Below are 17,270 nucleotides of genomic sequence, written 5' to 3'. Positions count from 1 at the left end.
GAATCTTTATAGTGCTGTCTGCCATCTAATGAGAATATTTCCTTTTCAGCATCCCTACTTCTTTCAGGTGTTTCTAATGAGATGTAATTTCAAAATTGCTCAAAGCTTTGGACATTTGTTCATTTTTTAAAGTATTCAGTGAAGGTTCCAAAAGTGCCTGGCATTGAGCTTGGAGCAGGTGATACAAGGGTGAACTAGACAGAGGGATACAAGCCCTACCAGGAGCTCACATCCTAATGGGGGAGAGATAACTGCTAAATAGATAGTTAATTGCACCTGTGAAAAGTTGCATGCGGAAGTAGGAAGTATGGAGCGCTAGGAGAGGACACCCTCCAAGTGTTCTTTTAGATTCCTCTTTTGTTTTGCAGCCTTGAATTAACTTCAGTGCAAAGATTTGGGGGAGGGCATCCTTTCTTTCATATCTCATATCCAGTCTATCAGGCAGCTTTGATGGCTGCATCTTCAGAAGGGGTTCCAAATCTAACCGCCTCCACTACCCATCTTCCAGACCAGCATCACCCATTTGGATCTGTGAAAAAAAGCCTCTAAACGTACCTTCCTGCTCTCAATCTTGCCCCCACGGTCTATTATCCATGTAGAATTTAGGGTGATCCTTGGAGGTGTATGCATTCATGACTAATGTCATGAACGTGACGTTCGTTCATGTCAGTCCTCTACTCAGAAAACGCCCAGTGGTTTCCCCTCGTGACAACAGACTTGACCTCAGCCACCAAAGCCTTACGCGCCTGCCACCTCACCTCTGTCTCTTCCTTCTCCATCACTCTCCCCTCCCACTCCCTGCCACAGCCTCTCTGGCCTTTCTGTTGTTCTTTCAACCCGCATGCTCCTGCCTCTTGGCCTTTGAGCCTGGATTTTCTTCTAAACGTGTGTTTAGAGGCTTGCTCCTCAGTTATGTCAAATATTTACTCCTTTGTCCTCTTGTCAGAGAGGCACCCAACCACCTGTTGTAAAACAGCCCCCTCTCTCAACGCTTTGACTCTCTCTCATCTACTTAGTTTTCATTTTAGTACACATGTGCACGAGCACACACATGCATACTTACTGTCTGTTGTCTCTCCTCTAGAATGAGAACGGCTATTTAGTTATAGTGCCACGCACATGGAAGGCACTCCTTAAATATCTGTTGAAAGAGAGCATGTAAATTATGTTATGGACTGAACATGTCTCCCCACAATTCACATATTGAAGCTCTAACCCCCAATATGACAGCATTGGGAAAAAGGGTCTTTTGGAAGTAACTGCAGTTCAGCGAGGTCATAAGCATCTGATAGGATTAGGACCTTATGGAGAGAGGCTCCAGAGAGCTCACTCCAGGGTAGAGGGAAGGCCATGAGCACACAGTGAGAAGGCAGCTAGCTGTCTGCAGGCCAGGAAGAGAGCTTGCATCACTATCTGAATCTGCTGGCACCTAGATCTTGGACACATTGACTTCCAGAAATGTGAAGAATAAATATATGTTAAGTCATCATATCTGTAGTATTTTGTTACGGCAGCCTGAGAATACAAAGACAAATTAGAAAAAATATAAAGGAAGGAGTTTAGATACACCCTACCCTCATATGATGGCTAATCATTTCAAGATCACTAATTCAGGGAATGGTGTGATGTGTGACCTTTAACCAGTGAGCAAACTTTGCAGCACTTCCCAGAATAAGCTGAGGCTTGAAGATTAATTGTATCTGGACCTGAGACTAGACTACGTATTCAAGATAAACAAATGGCATTGACAACTTTTTTGTTGTTTGTTTCTGAGGTCATGAATGATTGAAGCTCAGAGAAGAAAGAATGACGCAGTCAATAAGGTGACAAATGGTGTTTCAGAGAGAGAGGTCAGCCTCTAAACTCCATAAAAGTTCCTTCCTGGTCAAGCCGAAGAACTCATGCTGCTGTGTGCCTAGAACATAATCACGGCTGATATTCAAAGTATCAGATGTTTCAGATAACAGCTTCAGTTAACCACCACAACTGTTTGTACCCTTGGTCTCCAGAGTAGGCTGTGGGGAATAAATACTAGAACCTCCATTTATGTTCTTTTATTTAAAAAAAAAAAAGCTCTTGCAAATGTATAATATTCACATTGATACTGGCACCCTTATTTGTGCATAGGTCATTTGATGTCCTGTCCTCACTTGCAGTGGTGTCTTGTGGAAATCCTGGGAGATCCACAGCACTCATAGGCTGACATGTGGTCCCTACACTCATTTCATTTCCATTGTGCTGCGTCTAACTGATTTTATGTTTGTTCAATCAAGGAATTAAGGATTCTATTACCCAGTTTTAACCAAATCAGCAATCACAAAATGGAAAAGTGGCTTAAAAGGATGTAAAAGTGGCTTAAGAGGATGTAAAAGTGGCTTAGATAATTAGATAATACTAATAATACAGGCATAAGCAAACAATAGAAAATTGGTGGAATTGAAGCTTTTGCTACTGTTAGTGAGAATTCTTAGCCATAATGGGAAATTAACAATGCTGGTGATCTATTTACTTCAGTCTTCCAAGAAGTCAGCTTCTCCCTCCCATTGAAATATTGAAGAAAACATGAAATATGGATTTACATCCACTTTTATTAACAACAAGCCTTGCCTTAAGCATATATTGTACTTTGAGATACAGGCTAATGATAACATGAGGCATTGTGGCTAGCAAGAAGATAATAAATATGATCTAGTTCATCATTAAATCATTTTTAACAGTTTTATTCGTGGGTATGTTTTATAATGTATAATGGTATATATAATAAGCGACCTGATGAATACATTGATAGATGAATAAATCTTGAAGAGATACACAGAATTTTTTTTTTTTTTTTTTTTTTTTTTTTTTTTTACCTGCATTGGGTCTTCATTGCTGTACACGGGCTTTCTCTAGTTGTGGCGAGCAGGGGGCTACCCTTCATTGCAGTGCGCAGGCTTCTCATTGTGGTCGCTTCTCTTGTTGCGGAGCACAGGCTCTAGGCACACGGGCTTCAGTAGTTGTGGCGCACGGGCTTAGTTGCTCCACAGCATGTGGGATCTTCCTGGACCAGGGATCAAACCCGTGTCCCCTGCATTGGCAGGCGGATTCTTAACCACTGCGCCACCAGTGAAGTCCCACACAGAACATTTTTAACGGATGCAGTGTCCTGTTGGAAAAGTTTGGAAACACTGATTTACATAACCAGGGATAAAATATTTTATTAGAATCCCAAACCTTGGTTCTGAAAAAAAAGAACAAATGATATCTACACAGGGTATGGATTATGCAGAACTGTTTTATATCTTTCTTCTTTTTACTGTATTTTGATCATTCCAAAGTTTCAAGGGAAATAAGAGAAGAAACCTTGTTAATTTGCTATGATATTTGGCAGAAAAGGTAAACTTGCCCCCCCCCAAAAAGAAAAAGAGTTTGGGGTTTACCTAGGATTGTTGGTTACCCTGCTCTTCTAATTTTGAATTACTGCAGATCGTGACAGTATGACTTTGTATTCACCCATCTTTAAACTAGTTGATTTTTTTCTTACAATGGAATGTGCCCAAAAGGCCTGCAATTTGCAGCAATATTAAATCATGTTCAAACTCCTGTCACTGCTCTTTCTTACCATGAGAATGGTTTGCCCCATTTTTTCAGGCTCTCCAAAAAAATCCCCCTCCCCGTTCTAAAACTTGAAGTGCTGCCCTGTAGGATGAATTTATAACATTCCTGTTATTCAGCCACCGACACTGTATCACAGCTGTTATCGGCAAGTCTCCCGTAGAAGGACTATCTGTTTAGCTCTGTTTTCTTCGGTGAGTATCATCACAGCGTAACGTTTGGAGGGTGAAGAGAGACTTGGCTGCAGTCCCTCGTGTGGATGAAGACGCTGCGGCTCGGAACACCAGCGGGCTTGCCTACGGTCAAGTCGCTGGATCCTGGCAGAGCTGAGACTAGACTCCAGACCTTCTGATTCTTGTTCTGGGTACTGTCCACTGTGGTAGGCCACCTCACAGGGAGCTTGGTGAGGATGTTGTTTTTCTTTGTGAGTATGAGTTAGAGAAAGTAGGACGCCTTGGACTCTGCCTCGTTGTGTGTGTCAGGCAGCCCAGGGTGCTTGAATTCCCCAAAGATCCCTACCCCAAAGAGTGCCCATGAAGGAAAAGGGATCATTCTCTCCTAGAGGTTTGTTTATTTTACAGTTAATAAAGGGTGAGAAGAAACCTTATAGATTGTCATTTTTTTCTCCTTGGGGTCTCAGAGTAACTTGCCACTAAGCCACGGGCAGCTGCTGTTTTCCCAATTAGAACTTTAACCTTCACAAAAAAGTATTATTTTGGTAATACAATCCTAATGAAAAAATAGCAGTAAAAATATCAGTAAGACACAGGCAGGCAGACTACTTTAAACTGGTTGGTCGGGGTTATTGGTTACTACTTAGCAATAATATCTAATAGTTTTGTAGAAAATTTTCAAGGAGAGTGACGGAAACCTAATTTCCTGAGGTACATAAAATAGGACCAAATAAAATAGTGAAGAGTGTGTTGTAAAGATAATCTAGTTGCCCAGATGTCCTTTCCTTAGTTACAGCTTTTACAGTGGTTCTAGGAATCTGTGTGTTCTTTATTCTTTTATGAGAAAATCAAGATTTTCTTTTTCCCAGGGGCATGAAGTTACCCTGCAGTTTAATTGTTAAAATATACTGAATATTTTTTCTTTGTTCCTTCTAGGACACTCATATTTATTCTGGAACTCACATTGGTTCCTATGTTTTCCCCTTACATTTGAATTTCTGGCTCTAGACTCCAGATTTTAAACTTGTTAGTTATATTTCTCATGATATTCCTGATAAGTGATTACTATTAGATTTTATGGCATGGGTTAAAGGGAAAAATTGCTAAGATTTGGTTATAATCTCTCTAACTTTGATTCTCCCCCTGCCCCAAACATTAGAAGCTGCAATAGGATAGGCTATTTCCAAGAGGAGTTCAGAAATTTATCTGTAGCTCCTATAAATGTGACTTATAAGTCCTATAACCAAATTCCCATGGATTATGTAGAAGTTTCATTTAATTTTCTTAATAAAAAAGTCTCAGAATTTGTAAAGTTCGTATTTTTATGGTACTATGCCTTCTGGGTTTTATTGCTGAAGAAAATATTATATGGTAAAATGACATCTCTGTAACGTCTGTCCAGATAGGTTTTGTAGAAGTGGCACCATCTTTTCTTCCTTCTGTGAAAGTAGACAGGTCCTTGGTTATAAGGATTCTGCTTCTCTTTCTCAATATGCAGTGCTTAATAAAATTATTTTATGATTGTAATGTATTCATTTCCACCTATAACATACTTTGTGAGTAGAAACTGTAGAGCTGGCATTTATTACAAGGATCATCTTGAATTCTGAAACCATACTTTTAGAGTACCAGTATGAGAGAGGATCTTTCACCTTGGGAGAATATCCCCACTGAGGATGACACCCGTAGATAGCACTAAATATTAGTGAATTAAAGTCTAATCCTTCATCTCCCGTGAACTCCATTCTTTTCTGGGATAGAACTGATTGCCGAGGGTGCAGAAAATCCACTTGCTTTTAGGGTTTTTGTGCCTTGCTCTTTATACACTCATATCTATTCTAGTCTCTTTCTCCATATTCATTGTTAAAAATGATGCATTATCTATATTTTAAAAAGTTATGTGGCAATCAAGTCACTTCCTCCTCAACATGTGGCTTCCACGCATCTGGAATTAAAGTCTGTAACTCAGCACAGGTGGCTAGGCCCTGTAGGAGTTGGCTCTGTTGATCTTTGCTACAGATGTTCCCCTGGGTCACCAGGCTCAGTGACTCTAGACGACGCTCTGATTCTTGAAGACAGCACACTCATTCCTGACCCTGCACCTGTGAACTGGTAGTTCCCTCAGTCTGGAATGTTCTAGCCCAGATTTTCAAATGACTTGCTCCTCCCCAGTATTTCTTTCCTCATTGTCCATCTCGTTGCTGCTCACCCCTCTGGTGCGTCTCTGTCACTTTAACCTCTTTTCTCCTTCATAGCGTTTATCACTTTCAGAAAGGATATTATTTATTTGTTTGCATGTTTATGACATGATCACCATTATAATTTAATCTCTGTGAAGTTAGAGACCCTGTCTGTATTGTTCACACCTATGGAACCATTAGTTAGCACAGAACTTGGAACGTAGTAGGTGCTCAGTAAATACTTATTTTTAGTGAAAGTATGGATGCAGCAATAGTATAAACAGTAGTTACAAGCATAGGATTGTGATCTGCGATTAAACCTTGGCCTCCTGCCATATGTTCTTTCTCAGGTTCCTTTGTTGTGTCAATTATAATAATATAAAAATGCTTAGCAGTCAGGTCTGTGGTGGTTTTGTTGAGGTGATGTATACAAAGTGCCTAGCACGTGCCTAACATGTGACAGTTGCTCACTAAATATTAGCTATGGTAGTTTTTCCTGAAGACAGGAAAGGAACAGAGTGGGCTGGAGATCAAGTACACTCTGAATCCTAGGGTGTGCCAGGGGTCAAAAGCCAGGAAGCAGATTCAAGTTCAAAAGCACGGACATCCAAGGTTGAGAATTTGGGTAGAGCAAGGGAGAGCGAGAAGCAAGGTAGAAGGTTTAAGACATTCGCTGCCAGTGGCATCAGAGTGCTCTGAGCCCATTTTTATTGGCAGGGTTGCACAGGGATAGCACTGCTGTTTGGCTTAAAACCTCAGGATCAAGGCTAAAAACTAGTTATATTTGTAGCTGAAACTTATGTTACTTTGTTGGTTAATATTTGAATTTATTTTGGATATTATATGCATCCTGCTCTAAATAAGAAAAGCCTGGTTTGATTAGTCTGTAAACTATCCAGTTTTATATGTGTTACTGTTCCAGTTTCATCCTGAAACTTCAAGGCCAAATAAACCTTATTTGGTGACTTGATGGTAATTGTTTCTAAGATAACGGAAGCATAGATAGTGCTTAGGGCACTAGCAAATAATATGCAAAGTCCTGTTGAAAACAGTTTATCTTTGATGGTTAAAAAATGAAAAAGAAAAAGAAAGAATGGTGTAGTAGTCATGGGAAAAAAATTAAAACTTGCTTAGAATTCCTTACACGTACTTAGGACTTTGCTTTGCCCTATTGAATAACTTATAGGGCAGAGGGGTCAGGGCCAAACAAAATGTCTCCAGTGCTAGGGTCTCCAAAAGTTCCAGTCCCGTCCTGTTTAGACACATGTTAGAAAACAGGATCGAGGATTTTAGAACTCAAATCTTATGTCCCAGTTCTAAATGTTCACCTCAAACCCTAAAGAACTTTTCCTTAAAACCAAAGGAAACAAAACCAAAACCAAAACAACCACACAGCTAAATCTTTTCTGGAAAGGATGGCGGGGGTGGGCAGTGGAGGGGGCGGTGGACATTGGGGAGGGAGAATGTGATGTTTTACATTTCTGTTTTTATTTTTATTTTTTGAGAAAATCTCTGAAGTAGAGAAAATTTGGAGAATTGAAGAAAAAGCATATCTGAATTTCTGATGTCATTTTAGAGTATTTCCATTCAATATTTGTTTTCTATACATTTTTTAAATAGCCCAGTAGTAATCTGTTAAGGAGAGGATCAGAGGAATAGTCAGTTGTTTTGGTTGTTTTCAAAGGTAGTAGTAGTTAGGATAGATTAGGTTCTTCTGTGGTAACAATCAACCCCAAACTCTAAATGCCTTAATATAATAAAAGCTTATTTCTTGCTCATGCAGGGACCCAGGGGGTTTGGGTGGCTTCGTGGCAGCTGTCCTCCCTCAGGTGCCCTGGCAGTCCGGGCTGTTTTGATCCTGTGGTTCTGTCATCTCAGTTCACGACCTCCTCGATGGATGCAGAGCAGAGAGGGAAACCACATGGGCCTTTGCCGTTCTCTAGCACCAAGAAGTGATACCATTATTCCTGCTCACATTTCATTAGCTATAACTAGTCACATGGTCCCACCTTACTAAGTGCATGGGGAAGCGAGGTTTTCCATGTGCCCTGGAAGGAGTAAAGAACGTGATACTAGTGTCGACCAGCTATGTGTATCATTCCTTGAAGTTGATTTTTTTTTTTTTAAAGCCAAAAATTTAGCTCAGAGCTCAAAATTATTCAAAAGGGGGCCTTGACACTGGTGTAAATTTATAACCGGCAAAATTGCGTTACTGGCCACTCAACGATTACTCAAGGATGGCACTAAAAAATTACATTCTTCAGGCAGATATGACATAGCCAAGTATACTGTCGTCATGTCATCGTACTTAGCGTTCTTTAGCTTCCTTCAGAAAATCGGTCTGTGTTTGCTGTTTTGTGTAACCTCCTCTACTTCGGCAGTGGCTCCAGAAGGACTGGTTTTAGGCTGTTCCATGGTCTTAGACTTGAATAAGTGGTAGACTTGCGGTGCTTCCCTGAACTCATACATGAAAACGCCCAGACAATTAGGTTGAACCTTTATGCAACTATTGCTATTTAACCATTTTTAAAAAAACCTACAAAGGTGGCAGTTTTATATGGTTCATTATTATAGTTAACACTAGTTATAAAAAAATAACTAGGATATCGACGTTTCCCTTATTTTACCTGTTTGCCTTGATGTAACCCTAATTGAGGTCTTCTAATAGCTTTGAGCTGATTTCAGGTAAGGAATTTTGTACATGGAATTTTGAACTGTAAGCATCATTGTTTTACACAACCTCTTCAACCATGACCAAGTGGTTCACAGTGTGACAGATGGTTAATTTTAGTGAATTATTTAGCAAGTTAATTATCCACAATTTCCTCAGAGCATGTGGTTCTTCCTCAGGTCAAGTACTCAATTGAACGTCTCTTAACTGCGTGGCTTATGGTGATGAAAGATACCTGTGCTTCATTCTTCAGTTCGGCCCAGACTTCATGGCTTCACAATAACACGCCAGGGAAGCCCAATTCTTTGTGTTATGGTTTTTGTGTTGTTACAACTTCCTTGAAAAATGACACATTACCATTTCCTCCCCAGTTGACCTCCTTTCTGGTGATGAAGGTCACTGCCATTTACTGGCTGTGTGTTTTGTCCCCAGCATTATGCTAAGTGCTTTACTTACATCACCCAGTCCTCACAACAGCTCCGTTGGGGAGATAACATAATTCTGTCTCTTTTACGAATGAGAAAAACTGAGGTTTAATAAAATTTAAAAACTCACTCAAGGCTTTGAATCTAGTACATGTCAAAACCAGTATTGGAATCCAGCTCCACCTCCTGTAGACCCCAAGTTCACAACTACTTACCCTGCTACCTGGCTCCCCTTCTCCCTCAGTTTCTTTTTAAAAGCAATACAGCTCTTAAAAATGTACTCTTGTAAAATCACCCTTGTACTTAAGTGTCATCTGTCTCAATTGAAGGGGAATTTTAGTAGACTGGTTTTTGCAAACCCAAACATGGTACTGCTGTAGGCCTCAGGAGGTCTGAGTATAAGGAATTCTCAGCAAAAAACTGAGTTGATGGTTCTAGTATCTCCACCTGGATTTTTATGTAATAAAAACAGGCTAAGAAATACTTAACCTTTCTTAAATCTAGGTGTTATGAAACAGTATCTGTTTTATTGTTTTCATAATTAAAAGCAGGCAGAATAAACAAAACAGGCCAAAAGATAAGCTCTTGGAGGGCATGTTCCATAGAATATGCCTCATAGGGTCTTCAGTATGATAGACATTTAATAAGTTTTTAATATGTAAATAGAGCAGTGGTGTTGAAATGGATCACAGTGCATTCTTTTGATCTAAAGGCTATTTGGGTGAATTTAAAGTACTTATTTGCTTCCCAGTGGAAATATTTAAACTATTTAGTTTTCATAGTTTTAAAAGCAAGGAATATTTGGCTCTTAAGTTTCATATAGTTTTGGCTTCAGATCATAAAAGCAAGAAATCTTTGACTTGTAAGCTTTCTTTACTAAGATAATATGTTAAGCATATTTTCTAAAAGGCTCATAGATTCTTTAAACTTTTAGAGAGAATGTGGTTTCATACCTATTTTATGCACATAATTCTTATGAATGTGGTACTAATTGGACCAGCAAATGGAAACTAATAAAAGCAACAATGAATATCAGATTTTACGTATATGCTTTTTTACAAAAATCAATTCAAAAATGGATGGGATGTAATGCGGTACTATCAAAACCTTTGTGGTTAAATTTACTTTTAATCCTTTTTGGCTTATTATCTTCAGCAGCTGGAAAATCTTTGATTAATCTTTGTGAAAAGAAATTAAACTTTAAACCTTACACACTAAAGAGAAAGCTGTTAAGGTACACAGTTAATAAGCTTATTAACTATAAAATTAATCAGTCAACATTAGCAAATTCACAGTGAGAAAACTATGCTGATAATTATATAATACTGTATTTTGCTCCTACTTTGATTTACTCAATTTGCTAATTTCTCAGTAATAATGATTTATTATATTTTTGATAGCCTATAATTCCTATTGCAAATATTTCAATTTGCACTCTCTGTATACTTTTGGTTTTAAGAAAGAATTTTGAAGTTATACACAAACTTGAGCTTGGAGAAATGATTATACAAATATAAAAAGTGTGATATCTTCCAAAAGAAGCAAGTTCATCCTCTCCCCCCAAACACAATAATCTGGAGTGAAATTGTCTGGGTTCCAAGTTCTAGCTCCATCATCAATTAGCTGTAAACATTTTAGTCATTATTTAATCTAAGCCTTGGTTTTCTTATCTGTAAAATGAGGTTAATTAAAGCTTCTACCTTGGAAACATTCAGGAGATGAACCATGTTAACTCATTTAGTGCTGGCACAGTAACTGGCAGGTGTCAAGTGCTCAACACATCTTAGCTGTTATTATTAGCATGACAGTAATTTTTTAGGAATAAAGGATTATCTGGTTCCTTTGAAGTTTATATAGACATAAGTATGTCCATGTTGATTATGTGGGACTTGATGAAACAAATAGTAAATACATTAAGACTGTTTCTAACAATTCTGGTTTATTGGTAGCATTTATAACAGTAATATAAAGTACTGCTTGCCATAATGAAGAGCCCCACTAACAAATCATATTTGTAATAACGAGTATAATTAGAATGAATTAATAGCATAATTAGAATTGTGATGACTATTTAAAAAGTGAGCTAGAAAATATTAACATTATGTATGCGTTAATGTTTATGCCAACATGGAATTGTGAATGTGTGAAAGTGGCGAGATAGCCATCGAGAAACTGATGTTGTCTGAAAAGAGAACTGCGCGTAGGAAAAGTGTTCCTCAATAGGAGAAACGGACGTGCCTGAGAACAAAAATGCACCATCCTAAAGTGAATACCCTGGAACCACACGATAAGTCAGAGGAAGGCAGGACATCCCACCAGGAGTTTGTATTCTAGTGCTTTTCCGTATCACTCAGAGCAGTGGATGGTTAACACTTGACAAAGTCCCTGATGAAGCAACATAGAGACAATTTGCATGCAAGGCATGCTACACCAGTGGATTTCATGTAAATGGAAACCATGCAAATTCGATGCTACTTTGACTTCTTTGTTGGAACCGCAACTGAAGTATAAAGGACTCTTCATGCTTCCCCTCCTCTGTGAGACCTTACTAGATTATATTGGATCTCGTTATATTCCATTAATTATGCACTGATGGAATTATGAAGGAAAACGCAGTCACTAGGAATGAGTGCTTTTTATAGGGGTGAAAATTTGAGATGAATAGAAGGGTGAAAGGACATTAAGCTGGGATTTTATCATCACAGATAACTTGTTCCAAACCTTTTTCCCTGAAAAAAAATTTCTACTTTGTTACCAAATGTATCATCTATTTGGCCACTGTTATACTGAAACTACTCTTTCGATTCATTTAATTAGTTAAAATTGGTGGAAGACCTCCTAAGTGCAATGGATAGGTACAGAAAGTTGGGATGAATCAGGCATAGAGCTTGCTCTCAAAAAGCTTATGGTCAAGAAGGAAGGTTAAGAGTGTAAGATTAGGCAGGAAGAGATCAGACTATAAGAGATGTACTGTGAAGTCCATTATGCTGTAAATAGGCAAAATTACATATAAGTGCTAGCTCTTCTGATAAGGTTCAGGATAATGATCTCTGAGCTATTTACAGAGATAATGTAAACTTACATGCTTAAGCTCTTCTTACTCTTATACTTTGGCAATCATCCATCCTTCTGTCCATATATCAAACATTTACAGAATGTCAACTCTGCCAGGCACTGAGCCTATAAAAATGAATTGACCTTTTATGGAGTTCACCGTGTAGTAAGGGAGACATCACATTTTACTGTAGTTTGTTTACTTGTCTCAGTGCTAGGACTGAGATGTGTACCAGGTGTATAGAGGTAAATGGGATGGAAATTTAGGGTATAAGCATAATAATTATTGTTCAGATTGGCTTAAAAATGATCGATTCAGAAATGTAGAGTTTTAGATCTTAGGGGTCATGAAATTGACCTCTTACATTTTACACATGAAGAAAGGTTCAGGATAAATGATTTGCTCAAGGTCACATGGCTTATTGGATGCAGCCTGGCTCTTTCAGCTCTGCTCTGTGCCTTTTCTGATCAAGCCTACTGCCTCAGGAGGGTTAATATCTAATGCAAATGTTTTATGTAGAGCCTGAGCCAAAGAAAACATGCCCAAATTGCTGTTTAAAAGGGAAATAAATTAGTGATATGAGCAGCTTAATGGCAGGTACCAGATTAGAAGTAGATTTACTCTGCAAAGACCAACAAAGGAATCAATGCAGCTTTATGGAGATAGCACCTTACAAATTAGGGAGGTGTTGATATTCCACGTGGCTCTCATGTGCACGCAAGAAGACATTTTATGGAACATTGAAAGATGTTAAAGCTGGGGGCAGATTCATACAAGCCAAAAGGAAAATATCCCAAGTAAGGTGACTATAAATGGAATCTGATTCCTTTGCAATCTGGAATTTCTCATGATAAGGCTGAGGGAGGTTTCAATAAATTAAGGCTCCTCTTTGGCCATTTAGGGTTTTTTGCCAGACAGGCATGTGTAGGCCAGTGTTCAACAGTTACTGCTAATATAATATTTGGACTCTATGATAATCTGCTGTAGTAGAACATTCTAGAAGCGTGATGTCTACTTTACTGTTGACTGACTGTTGACTTAGGACCAGTTACTTAACCTTTCTGAACCTCAGTTTCCTTGTTGATACCATGACATGTTGAAAATGAAAACATTCCTTCTAGCTTTAAAACTCTGTGTCTTTGTAGTAGATAATCCTCGCCCGTTCAGAAAGTACAACCACAAACGGTTAGGCAAGCTTTGTGTTCTACTTAATAAGCACTGGTAAATAAAGTTGCTGATAACTAGAAATAGAAAGAAAAATGATAGCTCAGTCATTTTAATGAGAATGCGGAAAGCATATGCAATGGCTTATTATTAAACTATTCCACTAGTGGAGAAATTGGAAATATCACAATAAAAATTTTCAATTTTCCATTTCAGTAACTTTATTGAATTGCCAAGGCATATAACAACAGCCAAAGTTGATACATTAAATGTGGATGTTTAAGAACAAAGTTAACATGTGATATTATTGTTTCTCATTTTAGTCCCTTTCTGCCAACCCTCTCCAAAGTTAAATAAATCTTCTTCCCCACTTATTGCCAAAAAGTGTCGTACCGTTTCTGATAGTTTGAGTGTTTTTTCACCTAATTCTGTATTCATATGTAAAGGTAGTAAATCATTGTAGATTTCTATTTCTTCACTGCCAAGTGTAATACAATGTCAATATTCCCTTGGTTTCCACTGAGTCTGTCTTCTGGTTTTTATTTTCAGTTTATGATCCTTGTGTCTGTATTTGGTAAAAGTCTGCTTATGTTTTTCAAATATGATGTAAGGCAGTCTTTTGACAAAATGTTTCTGAGTGGAACCTAAAGCAATCTGACTTATTATAATTTTAGATGTATGCTTCCTAAGAAGGCAATATAGTGCTTTTTAAAAGGCCGGAGTTGCTATTTGGTTTCAAATATGTTATGTTTTATGTATTTATTCCTCATTTAATGATATTCTCATCCTTTTCTTTGATGCTAATGTTATCTTAGAAGCTCACTCCTGACCCAGATTTCCTTTCTGTGTTTTCCTGCCAGAACAGATGAAATTTCTCCTCCTGGGCTCTAGCCCCTGTTTTCTGCATCAGCTGTGGACCTTCATCCTGGCCACTGGCGGACTTTGGTTTTGATCGTATTCCAGAGATCTGGCAATTCATTAGAAGGAGTAATGTTGTTAAGAAGTTACGCAAAGAGCTTGTAGTCAGTCTTATTATAACCCACGTTCTTTTACCTTAAAAATATTCTGAGTAGATGAGTATGATCCACAAGAAAACATGATCAGATAACTCTGAAGATCATCACTGAAGACCTGAATTCTTCCTAGTATTTGGGAAATGGTCAGTTATGTTGGCAACATTCTTCAAAGAGGCAGTGATTTCTAGTGAGCCTCAGTGGTAGCTGGACTGGAGCTGGTTTTGCCATCATTGAATTCTATGGGAGGTGGGGAGGGGGTCCTCTGATTAATTGGACTCTTGATTTAGAAAAGGAAAGCTTCTCACCTCTAGAGTGGACCCCGCCCCCCCAGGGGGGGAGTAGGAGATATAATAACATTGCCTGAAATTAGGTTTTCCTTAGCAGTTTATGGATGGTTATACAGAAAGTAAAATATTATCTATTTCTCTTTCAGTAGAGGATGGGGCTCAAGGGGAACCAGACAGCCTCTCTCCCCACCTCACCCCCATCTACCTCTCTGCTTTTAGGACAGACCTTTAGAAGAGGAAGAGTAGATAAAGGAGGACCCAGCATTTGATGTTGTAGAACCTGTCTGAGGATAACAGCCTCATCCTTACGTAACATCAGCCTGGCTTCGCCTCAGGGGCTGCGAAGGGCGGTGACCAGGGCCACCTCCAAGGGCTCCTTTGCTTCAGCCTTTATGGTGGAGATCTGCTTCCCACGAGCTAACTGTGTAAGATTTCTAATTAGCTCCCCACGCACATTCAGGGCATGAGTCCTTCATCAAGGGTTACATGTTTCTGTATTCATCTGTTACTTTCCTCAGAATTCCTGCCTGGAGAACATAAACCTTTTCTGAGTCTGACCAATAGCTACATCCATCCTGAGTCCGACAGGCATGATTTTCATTTAACATGTAAGAAATGTTTATTGATCACCTAACTGCGGTACAGTAGAGATGCAAAGATGAATTGGAAACAGTCTCTATCTTTGAGATGCTTCTAGTCTAGGGGAAAAATGTAACTAGGCAGTTATAATAGTATGTACACTAATGCAGTAAGCACGGTCATGCTGTAAGAACACATTGGAGGAGCACTCATTTCATTATTTGGCTCTACCAAACAGTCTAAAGCAGAGAAACTTGCTTTGTTGCCATTTTTCAAAATCACTGTCATCAAGACCACTCTATACAACTGACCTAATTCATCATATTCCAGTACATCTTGGATGTCTTCTTCCAGGACTCCTAGCCCAGTGAATGATGGTGTACGCAGTAGTCACATTCTGGGGAGGCTTTCCAGCTCACATAGTTCCCCTGCTTCTACTCACCCTTTCTCCTTGCCATAGATGATTGTATCAATGATTGAAACTCCGTGGTAACAGACAATCATACTTTCTTTCCTGAGAATTTGAAAAAATGTGATTGGAGTCATGCACATATGGAAGCAAGCTGGAACCCTTAATGGCAGTTTCAAGAGAGGGAATCCTCAGGCTTCTGCTACTGGGATCCCCCCAATCTCAGCCCTGTTATTGTCCTTTCTGAGAGTTGGTTGTTCATCATCTTTAATCGTACAAGAAACTCTTATATTCTTCTAATAATTTTTTTATTGAAGTATAGTTGATTTACAATATTATATTAGTTTCAGGTATACAACATATTGGTTCATTATTTTATAGATTATACTCCATTTAAAGTTATTATATAATATATTATAAATATATTATGTAATAATGTTATGTTAATAATATGTATTATAAATTATATATAATTATTATATTATTAAATTAGTTATATTTCCCTGTGCTGTGCAGTATCTCCTTGTTGCTTATTTATTTTATGCATGGTAGTTTGTATCTCTTAAGCCTCTACCCCTGTCATGCCCCTCCCCTTTACCCGTCCCCACTGGTAACCAGTAGTTTGTCCTCTGTGTCCGTGAATCTCTTTCTGTTTTGTTATATTCATTCGATTGTTTTATTTTTTAGATTCCATATGTAAGTGGTAGAGCATTTATCTTTCTCTTTCTGATTTCTCTAAGCATAATATCTTCCAGGTCTACCACATTGTGGCGAATGGCAAAATTTCATTTTTTTTAATGGCTTGATAGTGTTCCTCTGTGTGTGAATGTGTATAAATAAATAAAATATCCTCTTTATGCATTCATTTGTTGATGGACACTTAGGTTGCTTCCATATCTTGGCTTTTATAGCTAATGCTGCTATGAACATTGTGGTGCATGTACCTGTTTGAATTAAGAGTTTTAATTTTCTTCAGATATATATGCAGGAGTGGGATTGCTGGATCATACTGTAGTTCTGTTTTTTGAGGAACCCTCCACAGTGGCTGTAGCAGTTTACATTCCCACCAACAGTGTACAAGGGTTCCTTTTTCTCCACATCCTTGCCAACATTTGTTATTTGTAGACTCTTTGAAATTAGCCATTGTGACAGGTGTGAGGTGATATCTCATTGTGTTTTGATTTGCATTTTTCTGATGATTAGCAGTGCTGAGCATTTTTTCATGTGCCTGTTGACCATCTGTATGCCTTCTTTGGAAGAAGGTCTGCCCACTTTTCTTGTGTTGTTTGTTTTTATATTGAGTTGTGTGATCTCTCTATGTATTTGGGGTATTAGCCTCTTATCAGTCATATTATTTGCAAATATTTTATCATATTCAGTAGGATGTCTTTTCATTTTGTTGATGATCTCCTTCAGTATTCAGAAGCTTTTAAGTTTAATTAGGTCCCACTTTTTTATTTTTGTTTTTGTTTCCATTGCCTGATGAAACAGATCAAAAAAAATATTGCTAAGTCTGATACTGAAGAGTGTACTGTCTCTGTTTTCTTCTAAAAGTTTATGTTTTCTAGTTTGTATTTGGGTCTTTAATCCATTGGAGTTTATTTTTGTATATGATGTGGGAAAATGTTCTAATTTTAATCTTTTACATGTAGCTCTTCAGTTTTCCCAGCACCACTTATTGAAAGAGTGTCTTTTGTCCATTGCATATATTCTTGCC

The sequence above is a fragment of the Hippopotamus amphibius genome, chromosome 5 (genome assembly GCF_030028045.1).
Source record: "Hippopotamus amphibius kiboko isolate mHipAmp2 chromosome 5, mHipAmp2.hap2, whole genome shotgun sequence".
Taxonomy (NCBI): domain Eukaryota; kingdom Metazoa; phylum Chordata; class Mammalia; order Artiodactyla; family Hippopotamidae; genus Hippopotamus; species Hippopotamus amphibius.
The sequence above is the reverse complement of the archived record's forward strand: the minus strand, read 5'-3'. Positions refer to the sequence as shown.